The sequence below is a fragment of the Lytechinus pictus genome, unplaced genomic scaffold (genome assembly GCF_037042905.1).
Source record: "Lytechinus pictus isolate F3 Inbred unplaced genomic scaffold, Lp3.0 scaffold_22, whole genome shotgun sequence".
NCBI lineage: Eukaryota > Metazoa > Echinodermata > Echinoidea > Temnopleuroida > Toxopneustidae > Lytechinus > Lytechinus pictus.
The window spans coordinates 1,343,208-1,355,166 of NW_026974142.1; the positions used below are offsets into that span (position 1 = coordinate 1,343,208).

The 11,959-nt window shown below is 35.0% G+C and overlaps 1 long non-coding RNA gene across 1 annotated transcript; it reads right to left on the reverse strand.

Moving 5' to 3' along the window:
• Nucleotides 1-431: 431 nt before the first annotated feature.
• LOC135157995 (uncharacterized) lies at nucleotides 432-11,690 on the reverse strand. Its single transcript, XR_010296839.1, has 3 exons — nucleotides 9,877-11,690; nucleotides 9,257-9,327; nucleotides 432-2,314 (listed from the first exon to the last, which is right to left on the reverse strand). It is a non-coding gene; the product is annotated as an uncharacterized LOC135157995 (long non-coding RNA).
• Nucleotides 11,691-11,959: the final 269 nt, after the last annotated feature.

Below are 11,959 nucleotides of genomic sequence, written 5' to 3' on the forward strand. Positions count from 1 at the left end.
AAGAAGAAAAGTCACTGTTTAAAATATGTCAGAACCAACTTGACGCAAACTCACCTTATATTTTTTTTAAAGAGAAAATGATACCCTTAAAATCAAGAAATTTACGTTTTACCCGGAAGTAACCTTCTCGTTCACTCCACGATGGCGCGAAATAATGCAAAAATTACGTTCGTCGCGGGTTGGTAGTATTTCGCCTAAGGTCCCATACGTTGAAACTTCTGTAATGATGGCAGATGGCTCGCATTATGTGACTGTGGACGGTGGACTTGTTTTTTTTTTTATTAAGACTTAATATAAACGAAGCTTAATAAGTAGATCCCTTCTAAAGTTTTATTAAGTGATTATCAGGTTTCCGAATTCCATCAAGTTTTTATAAATTGTTCATTGAGATATTTCTTGATTTATGTTGAAAATTGTTAACTTTTTTTCTTAATTAGTCTAAGTTGAGCCCCATGATGATTTTTGCCCCAGGCTGCGGTTAAGAATTAAATGATGATTAGCTCAGACAGTCTACTCTAGAGACTATAAACAGTTTAAAGTCAAACTAAAAAGTCTGGTACTACCGTACTCAGTAGTATTTATAAACCATTTTGTTCAAATAAAAAAATTGTGGCTGTCACAGACAGTACTTAGTTAGTCTCTTGATTGACTTACATGTAACATAATTCATTATTTCATACTTTGAATGATTATTTATATTTCCGGGTTTTTTAAGTTATATAAAATGTTGTAAGTCTGTGCGCCGCTGTTGACCAATCAGAACGCGTCGGCAATTCCAATCATTTTGCGATGGACATTGCCGTGGTTTTTTGTGGTTCCTGACTTTGCTACATCATGAAATTTCATAATTCTTTTTCAGTCGTAAAGAAGAATGTCTACGCTTTATATTGATTATAATATCAATTTGACGCAAGTGTGATTTCGATGCAAAAAATGAGCTCTGTTTATTCACATATATTTCTTGAAAAAATCATTTTTTCTAAGCTAAATATCGGTCTTCAAAATACATTAAATGTTCATTTTATTTAGCTGATCAGAAATTTCAAATTTTTATCTATAAAATGAGACCAATTTTGTGAGGAATAAACGTTTCTAAGAGCAAAAAACACCGATCGGAAAGTTCGTCTTCACAGCTCATTACTATGCATAACCACGGACGGCTATGCATACCGCTGAATAAAATAGAGCACTTTCGGACGGGCTGCGGACTGACTGCTTATGAATATTGATTTCTATTGGGATCGGGAAATGCATGCCATTGGTCATTAAACAAGAACAGATGAATATTCATCGATGACAGTCTTTTTACATGAATGGCCAAGTGGAATCTGTTATCCGGAGAGCACTTTCGATCTATTGGCGGAATGCACGCTAAGCCCCACCTACTGGTGGCAATCACACGGTCTTCTGTTTCCCGCGAAATCAAATTGTACTGGGCGGTTCCCGCAGAGTAATTCAAATCGGACGGAACGGGATAACATATTGTGATCTAAAGTGCAATCGACTTCATGACTTGGCGATATACTTTATCTTGCCATGTCGACATAATAACATTATTATGTCGATATGGCGAGATGCGTTATCTCGCCAAGTCGACTTATAAAAAGTTAAAAAATATGTCAACATGGCGAGATATTTTATCTTGACAAGTTGACTTATAAAAAGTTATATGTCAACTTGGCGAGATATTTAGGCTCTCGCCGGGCCTCGGACACTTCAAATCTCGCCATGTCGACATATAATGCTTTATAAGTCGACTTGGCAAGATAAAGTATCTCGCCATGTCGACATATAACTTTTCATAAGTCGACTTGGCTAGATAGCATATCTCGCCCTGTCGACATAATAAGGTCATTATGTCGATATCGCAAGATAAAGTATCTCGCTAAGTCGTCAAGCCGATAGCACTTTAAAGGCTCCGTAGATTTGGCAAGATAAAGTCTCGCCATGTTGACATACATTTTTTTTAAATTCAAATTGGCAAGATAACGTATCTCGCGATGTCGACATATAACTTTTCATAAGTCGACTTGGTCATATAACGTATCTGACCATGTCGACATATATTTTTTTTATAAGTCGACTTGGCGAGATACCGTATCTTTAAAGACTCCGTAGTAATCAAACTGTGTGACACTGTGTTCTTTTCAGCAATGTAGTGACATTGTCGACCCCCTGCGACCCGTCTCATGACACCCTTTCCCTCTTTTTATACACACCTGGTTATGAAGTTTCTCTCTGGGTATCCTCGTGATGTTTTGAATGTGGGAGTTGAAGGTGTGCATTTTCGTCAATGTCCCGTTTAACAAGTAATCTACATTAACAAAACAGAGAGAAGCATTGAAGCTAGATGTTCGGGGTGGGGGCGATCAACCTGCATGAGCTCCTACCATACTTATTTGTTTGATGATCTAATCTAAATCACAAAAATACCTACTACCAAATTCAGACCGTCAATTCAAACGATAAAAACACAGATTGTTTTAAAATATCATCATTTGCTGAATAAAAGTGATCCATACCCCAACTCTTTGGTTAAAAAAGGGGGAAACATTTGAACGTTTCAGACAACCTTTGTAAAAAAAGAAAAACAAGATCCTCTAAACACCTACGTATACGTATAGACTAATTTACTCTTTTATTGTTGCATTCGTATATTTATTTTACTTTTCAATTTGGTCTACTTCAATTTTGCTTATATTATTTTTTTTTATTTTTCGCGATTTGTTTTATGATGTATTTTGGTTATTATTTTTATTGCTTTGCTTTGTTCATGGCCTTGCTGAAAACCCGTTTTTTTTAATATAGCAGCCCTTTGAACCGCGATTGAATATATGCAATGCAAACTATAACACCATGGTTCTTCGAGTACTGTTTTTTGTTTAATTAAAAAGGAGGAAAGTTAGAAAAAGAAGGATAAAAAAGAGCATCAGATTAAAACACATTATACATAGATATATATATATATATATATATATATATATATATATATATATATATATATTCGGTTACTTAAGATGTCTTTTTGAGCTGATAGGGTTTCCATAATAATTTGTCAATTTCACTTTAAGCTCCAGTTTGGATCTAACAGCCCTGTGTTAATAGCACCACCTAAAGCCCCTGTTACACCCACCAATGTAATAATCGCCCACAAATGTAGTAACGCCCACAAATGTATTAACACTTTACCCACAAATGTAATAACGCCCACAAATGTAATAACACTTTACCGACAAATGTAATAATTTCACCCACAAATGTAATAATGCACTTTACCCACAAATGTAATAATTTTTGATCGCCAACAAATGTTATAATGACTTTACCCACAAATGTAATCAATTTGAAGGGATTTTGGCGAATCCGTTCAAACTTAAATCCTATAGCAATACGTTCATATAGCACAAAAGTGCAAATTCTCTTTTTCCAGACCCGGTTTATAAAAAAAAATAATATAAGTCGAAAGTCTTTTTTCCAGACCCGGTTGTTTCGAAAATCATAATATAAGTCCAAACTAAGATATAAAATGATATTCCAGTGGAACAAAAATGAGAATCGAGCTTAGTATTTTCACCAGACCCAGTTAATTAGTGGTGGAATTAATGTCTTTGTTGTTGTTTTAACTTATACGGCGCGTATTGTGAATATATGCGCTAAGAGTAAATTGAGAATCAAGCATAGCCTTTTCTCCAGAACCGGTAACTAAAAACTAAAACCCTATAGTAATGGGTTCATATAGCACAAAAGTGCAAAGTCTTTTTTCCAGACCCGGTTTATTCAAAAATTATAATATAAGTCCAAAGTCTTTTTTCCAGACCCGGTTATTTCAAAAATTATAATATAAGTCCAAACTAAGATACGATAATGATATTCCAGTGGAATAAAAATGAAAATCGAGCTTAGTCTTTTCTCCAGACACAGTTAATTAAAACAGGTGGAATTAATGTCTTTGTTGTTGTTTTAACTTATACGGCGCGTATTGTGAATATATGCGCTAAGAGTAAATTGAGAATCAAGCATATATATTTTCTCCAGACCCGGTAACTAAAAACTAAAACCCTATAGTAATGCGTTCATATAGCACAAAAGTGCAAAGTCTTTTTTCCAGACCTGGTTAATTAAAAAATTATAATATAAGTCCAAAGTCTTTTTTCCAGACCCGGTTATTTCAAAAATTATAATATAAGTCCAAACTAAGATACGATAATGATATTCCAGTGGAATAAAAATAAGAATCGAACTTAGTCTTTTGGTGAAATAAATGTCTTTGTTGTTGTTTTAACTTATACTGTGAATATATGCGCTAAGAGTAAATTGAGAATCAAGCGTAGTCTTTTCTCCAGACCTGATTACTTAAAACAAAAAAACTAAAACCCTTTACCCACAAATGTAATAAATTCACCCACAAATGTAATAATGCACTTTACCCACAAATGTAATAATTTTTGATCGCCCACAAATGTTATAAATTTGTAGGGATTTTTGGCGAATCTGTTCTAAACTAAAACCCTATAGTAATGCGTTCATATAGCGCAAAGTCACAGTCTTTTTTTTCCAGACCCGGTTAAATAAAACATTTAAACAATCTTCCAAATAAAGATCCCAAAATTAATTCTTCTTAATGTAGAATAACATAGAAGTTTAGAACAGTCTTTCCCCCAGACCCAAATATTTCAAATAGCTAATAAAAAAAAAAATAATAAAAGACCCCATGATCTTATTAATGTTGAATAAAATGTAAATATAACATGGTCTTTCCTCCAGACCCAGTTATTAAAAAATCATTCAAAAACAAAACAACAACAACCAAAAACAGACCCCGCAATCTTTTCAACATTGAATAGCATCGAAATATGGTGTAGTCTTTGTCCCAGCCCTGGTTATTTCAAAATAGCAAATCACAAAGAACAATATTAACAAACACCCCTCAATCTCATTGATGTTGAATAACTTGAAAATGTAGCGTAATCTTTCTTCAAGACCCAGTTATTTTAAAAAAACAAATCATAAAAAAGATATATAATAATAATAAAACAAAGGCCCCACCATCTTATTGATGTTGAATAACATGGAAATATAGCGTAGTCTTTTCTCCGGACCCACTTATTTCAAAATTACAAATCATTTTGTTTAAGAGTCAACTGGTTAAAAAAGACCCCCACTATCTTATTAATATTAAATAACATGGAAATATATCGTAGTCTTTCATCCAGACCCAGATATTTCAAATGACAAATGATGAATAATAATAATAAATGAATAATAATAAACAAAAACAAAGACCCACAATCTTATTTATGTTGAATAACATGGAAATGTAACGTAGTCTTTCATCCAGACCCAGTTATAAAAATATCATTAAAATACAAACCAACAACAAAACAAAGACCGTGCAATCTTATCAGCATAGAATAGCATTGAAATATGGTGAAGTCTTTGCTCCAGACCCAGTTATTTCAAAATAGGAATTTATAAGAAACAATAAAAACAAACAAACAATATTAACAAAGGCCCCACAGTATCATTGATGTAGAATAACGTATCAGGACATCTACCCCCTGGACATCTACCCCCCGGACATCCACCCCCGGATTTCCACCCCCCGGACATGCACCACCTTAGGACAAGTACCCGCTAGGACAAGTACCTTCTAGGACATCTACCCCACGGACATCCACCCCCCCCCCGGACATCCACCCCCTTGGACATCCGACCCCTAAGACATCTACCCCCGGAGGGGGGGGGGGGTGGATGTCCGGGGGTAGATGTCCTAGAGGGTACTTGTCCGGGGGGTGGATGTCCGGGGGGCAGATATGAATATTTACGCCTATGATTAATTTGTTGTTTTTGTGGTATGCCTTATCACAGGGTTTTTATAGTTTGGAAGATGCTGGGGTCTAAGTTTTAAGATTAATGTTTCGCTTAATTTGTATTTTTAAGAGAACTGGGTGTGGGGTAAAGACAACACTCTTTTAAATAACCGGGTGTAGACGAAATACTAAGCATAATACTCGTGTTATTCCACAGGAATAAGAATATGACCAAGTCTTATGTTCTTAAGATTGTTTAAATTAATTTGTAAATGACTGGGTCAGGAATAAAGAAAACGCTCTAAACATGTGCTTTTCTACATGGTCTTAATTTGGAGGATTGTTGGTTGTTAGATTCGTTGTTGGGGGTTGGGTTTTATTGCTTTTTTATTCTTGAAATAACTGTTTCTGGAGGAAAATCTACAATCGATCTTCATGTTATTCCACAGTAATTAGATTATTGGGTATTCGTTTTAGAATATTTGTAAAAACTATTTTTTTCAAATAATAACCAAGTCTGGAGAAATGACGTTTGCTTTACCCATGCATTATTACAATGTTTTGTAGGGGTCTTAGTATTATTAAAAAAAAAAATGGGTGTGGGGTAAAGACATATTTTTTACTGGGTGTAACTTTTGAAGATTGGTCTTAGATTTGAAGTCTTTTTAATTCACTTTTTAAATAACCGGGTCTGGAGGAAAGAGTACGTTTCAAAACTCGTGTTATTCCACAATGATAAGAATATGATGGGGTCTTACGTTAGAAGATTTTTTTTTCGTAATTGTTTAATGATTAGGTCTGGAATAAAGACAACTCTCTAAACCTCTTTTTTAAAACAGGTTCTTAGGTTGAAGTATTGTTTGGTCTTAGATTTGGAGTTTTTTTATTAAAAAAATAACTGGGTCTGGCTCAAAGACGACGCTATATGTCAATGTTATCCAGCATTAATAAGATTATAGGGTCTTTATACTGTTTTTGTTGTTGTTGTATTGTTATTTATAATTTTTGAATAACAGGGTTTGGAGAAAAGACTAAGCTCGATTTTCATTTATATTCCACTGGAATATCTTTATGGTATCTTAGTTTGGACTTATTTTATAATTTTTTTAATAACCGGGTCTGGAATAAGGACTTTGGACTTTTATTATAATTTTTTAAACAACCGAGTCTGGAAAAAGGGCTTTGGACTTACATTATAATTTTTAAATAACCGGGTCTGGAAAAAAAGACTTTGGACTTACATTATAATTTTTGAAACAACCGGGTCTGGAAAAAAGACTTTGGACTTATATAATAATTTTAGAATCAACCGGGTCTGGAAAAGACTGCACTTTTGTGCTATATTAATGCATGACTATAGGGTTTTAGTTTTTAGTTTTAAGTAACCGGGTCTTGAGAAAAGACTACGCTTGATTCTCAATTTACCCTTAGCGCATATATTCACAATACGCACTGTATAAGTTAAATCAACGACAAAGACATTTATTCCACCAGTTATAATTAACTGGGTCTGGAGAAAAGACTAAGCTCGATTCTCATTTTTATTCTACTGGAATATCATTATCGTATCTTAGTTTGGACTTATATTAAAATTTTTGAAATAACCGGGTCTGGAAAAAAGACTTTGGACTTATATTATGATATTTTTAAACAACCGGGTGTGGAAAAAAGACTTTGGACTCATATTATAATTTTTGAATTAACCGGGTCTGGAAAAAAGGACTTTGCACTTTTGTGCTATATGAATGCATGACTATAGGGTTTTAGTTTTTAGTTTTAAGTAACCGGGTCTGGAGAAAAGACTACGCTTGATTCTCAATTTACCCTTAGCGCATATATTTACAATACGCGCCTTATAAGTTAAATCAACGACAAATACATTAATTCCACCAGTTTTAATTAACTGGGTCTGGAGAAAAGACTAAGCTCGATTCTCATTTTTATTCCACTGGAATATCATTATCGTATCTTAGTTTGGATTTATATTATAATTTTTGAAATAAACGGGTCTGGAAAAAAGACTTCGGACTTACATTATAATTTTTGAAACAACAAGGTCTGGAAAAAAAACTTTGGACTCATATTATAATTTTTTGATTAACCGGGTCTGGAAAAAAAGACTTTGCACTTTTGTGCTATGTGAGCGCATTATTATAGGGTTTCAGTTTTTAGTTTTAAATAACTGGGTCTGGAGAAAAGACTACGCTTGATTCTCAATTTACTCTTAGCGCATACATTCACAATAAGCGCCGTATAAGTTAAAACAACAATAATAATAATATAGGGTATTTATATTGCGCACATATCCACCTTGTTAGGTGCTCAAGGCGCTCATATATTACCCGGCTAAGCTAAGCGTTCATAGCGCACACAGCTTTTTAAGGAATTACTTCCTACCGGTACCCATTTACCTCACCTGGGTTGAGTGCAGCACACTGTGGATCAGTTTCTTGCTGAAGGAAATTACGCCATGGCTGGGATTCGAACCCACGACCCTCTGTTTCAGAGTCCGAAGACTAATCCACTGGGCCACAACGCTCCAACAACAAAGACATTAATTCCACCAGTTATAATTAACTGGGTCTGGAGAAAAGACTAAGCTCGATTCTCATTTTTATTCCACTGGAATATCATTATCGTATCTTAGTTTGGATTTATATTATAATTTTTGAAATAACCGGGTCTGGAAAAAAGACTTTGTACTTATATTATAATTCTTGAATTAACCGGGTCTGGAAAGAAGACTTTGCACTTTTGTGCTCTATGAACGCATTACTATAGGATTTCTGTCTAAAACTGATTCGCCAAAAATCCCTTCAAATTTATTACATTTGTGGGAAAATTCATTATTACATTTGTGGGCGATCAAAAATTATTACATTTGTTGGTAAAATGCATTATTACATTTGTGGGTGAAATTATTACATTTGTGGGTAAAGTGTTATTGCATTTGTGGGTAAAGTGTTATTACATTTGTGGGCGTTATTACATTTGTGGGCGTTATTACATTGTGGGTGCAACAGCCCCCCCCCCTAAATAATTATGGTCAGACTCCTCAACCATAACGCAACATTCTCAGGCGTGTAGTTTTGTAATACAGGATTATTTGAATGACAACACACTTATTCACTAAAATCCAAAACTAAATGCATTTATACCATAATTGTTATGTTACTATAAACAAGAACTTTCCTCCCATGAAATTTCGTTCCTCTGTATATTATATTTTTTATTTTTGCTATACATTGTAACTTTTGTTAAATTTTGGAATGTAAAAGAATAAATGCAATCGATCAATCAATCAAACAAAAGTACAGGATAATTAATAACCTGTATAACTGATATTTATATTAAACTGTTTGTTTCAAGAGTGGCTATTTATAACATATGGGGTCAATTAGAGAAAATGCGCAGTGTCATCCTATCCTACTTTCTTAGAAGCTTACCTACAATGAAACCGATAGTCATATCATCAGGACGACCCACTCTAGCGCATGTTTCTCCAAAATGTTTACGGCTGTTAAATGAAAATTAATGAACTCAAAGGAATGAATTAACGTGAACATCACATAATTGAATAAATCATATCATTATTGAAGTGTTGTTAGAAAATTGGATCTGTAATCTGAAATGAGTATGAAATTAAAGTACATGTTTATAAAGATGTACATTATAATATATAGTGTTTGTTTTATTTCTCAACATGCTTAACACAAGAAAATTGTCAGAATATAGTGTTACATCAATAATAATAAACAGTAGGAATTAAGCATGAACGAAAAATGTTTGAAGCGCGGAGTTCCTAAACTAACTTCAAGTGATTCGTTTGCCTAAAACATGGCTTGAAAGGAAACATAGAAGAAAAAAAATCAAGTTAGAACAAAAATAAAACTAATGCCCCTATAAGTTATTAAGATATAGACATCATTCGCATCATTGATAAAATAAGGAACATCATCATGCAATTCTTTATGAAGAGTATTCTGAAGAAACATCATTTACAGTATTGGAGATAAATAATGCAATATATTCATGTAGAATACGAATAAAATAATTAATAATATACCTCGCATAAGGCATCATCTTGGGAACTATCGCCTTGCTGTAGCAAACGCCTGCTCCTCCGGTTCCAAACCAGAATTCGGCAGACTAAAAAAAAAAGACCAAAAAATAAATAAAATATCAGGGCGTGCAATAGTACTTTGACGCTTCTCCAATAAACAAGCTGAAGTAATGATATTAACAATTACACTGGATATTGTGGCCGAGTCACTGACGACGAAAATATTCCCTTATGGAATATACGCAGTGTGTTCACATACTTGACTATGTGTACATTGTGTGTTAACCATAAGTGGTCACAGTGTTTTCACAGTGTGGGACTTCAGATCACATACTTAACCACACCATTACCCACATAGTTGGGTATCAAAGTGTTGCGAAAGTGTGTTCAAATAGTTGACCGTTGTAATTGTGCGTTAACCATGTGGTCGCAATGTTGTTACAGTGTAGGACATCAGATCACATAGTTAGCTACATAATCACCCACATAGTTGGCATTTCGAACACAGAGGGGCACAAATATACCACGTGTGGTATGTATTGAACTATGTGTACACCATTTGTTCATAGTGTTGCTACAGTGCGTTCGCATAGTTAACTGTTGTAAGCGTATCCAAACTATGCGATCATAGTGTTGCCATAGTGTAGGACGTCATATCACACAGTTAACCGCATAAATATCCATATAGTTGGCAATCCGAACACAGAGTGGCACACATAATAATAATAGTCAGTTCTTGTAGAGCGCATAACACATTATAAATAACGTCTCTATGCGCTTCCAAAGGACTTGTATATTATTACCCTGGCTGTAGCTCAATCAGCTTTTACACGCTCGGCATTTCAAGGAATAAATTCCTGCCAGGTACCCATTCACCTCACCATGGCTGGGATTTGAACCCACGACCCTCTGTTTCTAAGTCCGGAGGCTAATCAACTGGGCCACAACGCTCCACATATATACGACAGTGTAGTATTATTGAATTTCGTGTCCATAGTGTTTGCCAGAGTTTGTTCACAGGGTTGACCGTTGTAACTGTGTGTTACCAATGTGGTCACAATGTGTTGACAGTGCGGGACGTCAGATCACATAGTTAACCACATACTTACCCACATTGTTGGCATTCCGAACACAGAGTGGCATATATATGTACCATATATATTTGTGCATAGAACTATGTGTAAATCATATGTTTATAGTGTTGTTACAGACTGAGATATCAGTATATTTGGGTTTCTACATAGTTGGTGTACTGAACACAGCATGGCATATTTTGAACAAAGTGTACACCCTGTCTTAACTCTTTAAGAGCCATTGGCAGCTATAGTTGCCCATAGCCCCCTAGTGCCACTGGCAGCTATAGTTGCCCAAGTAACTTTTTTTTGTTTAACCAATTTTACAGCCAGAAAATCAACACTATATTTTGTGTTTTTTATGTTGTTATATTGGCAAGGAATTCACAATTGATTTTGTTGTATAAAAAATAGTGGTTTACATAGACATTTTTTTAGTAAAATGGCATTTTTGCATCATTATTTTGAAGAGTTGATTTCGGATATTGCCGCGATCTGAATCAAGATTTCCCCTATAGACACATGTGATATAAAGGTTGTGTGTAGCAATACACGTACTTCTATGGGCAGAGCAAAGGCGAGTGTGCGAAGGCATTCAGCTCAGAATTGACCAATGACAGAGCGGTACGATGTCTCTCAACCAACGCTACTCGCCCATTCGCTATTGTTTTATGAATATTCATTAGCTATCGATCGGTTCTTTTGCATGTGTGTGTGTGTGTGTGTATTTGAGTTTTGTCAGACGTGTATCAATCAGATATGATTATTTACGTCTGGGACCGACCTTTAACGTCACCATCCGAAAGACGTGACCAGGGCTCGAACCTCTGCATCAATTTGTAACTTCCCCGCATAGCTTGGATTACAGGCGCACGCCACAACGCCCAGCAGGCCGGTATGGTAGTATTCTTGTGTCAAGGCTTTTTTCTGCCTGCAAATGTGCACGGTTTGGGGGAGATTTTTTGGGGGTAGGGGGGGGGGGGTGGTGGAAAGGTCTTATACTTTGTTTTTTT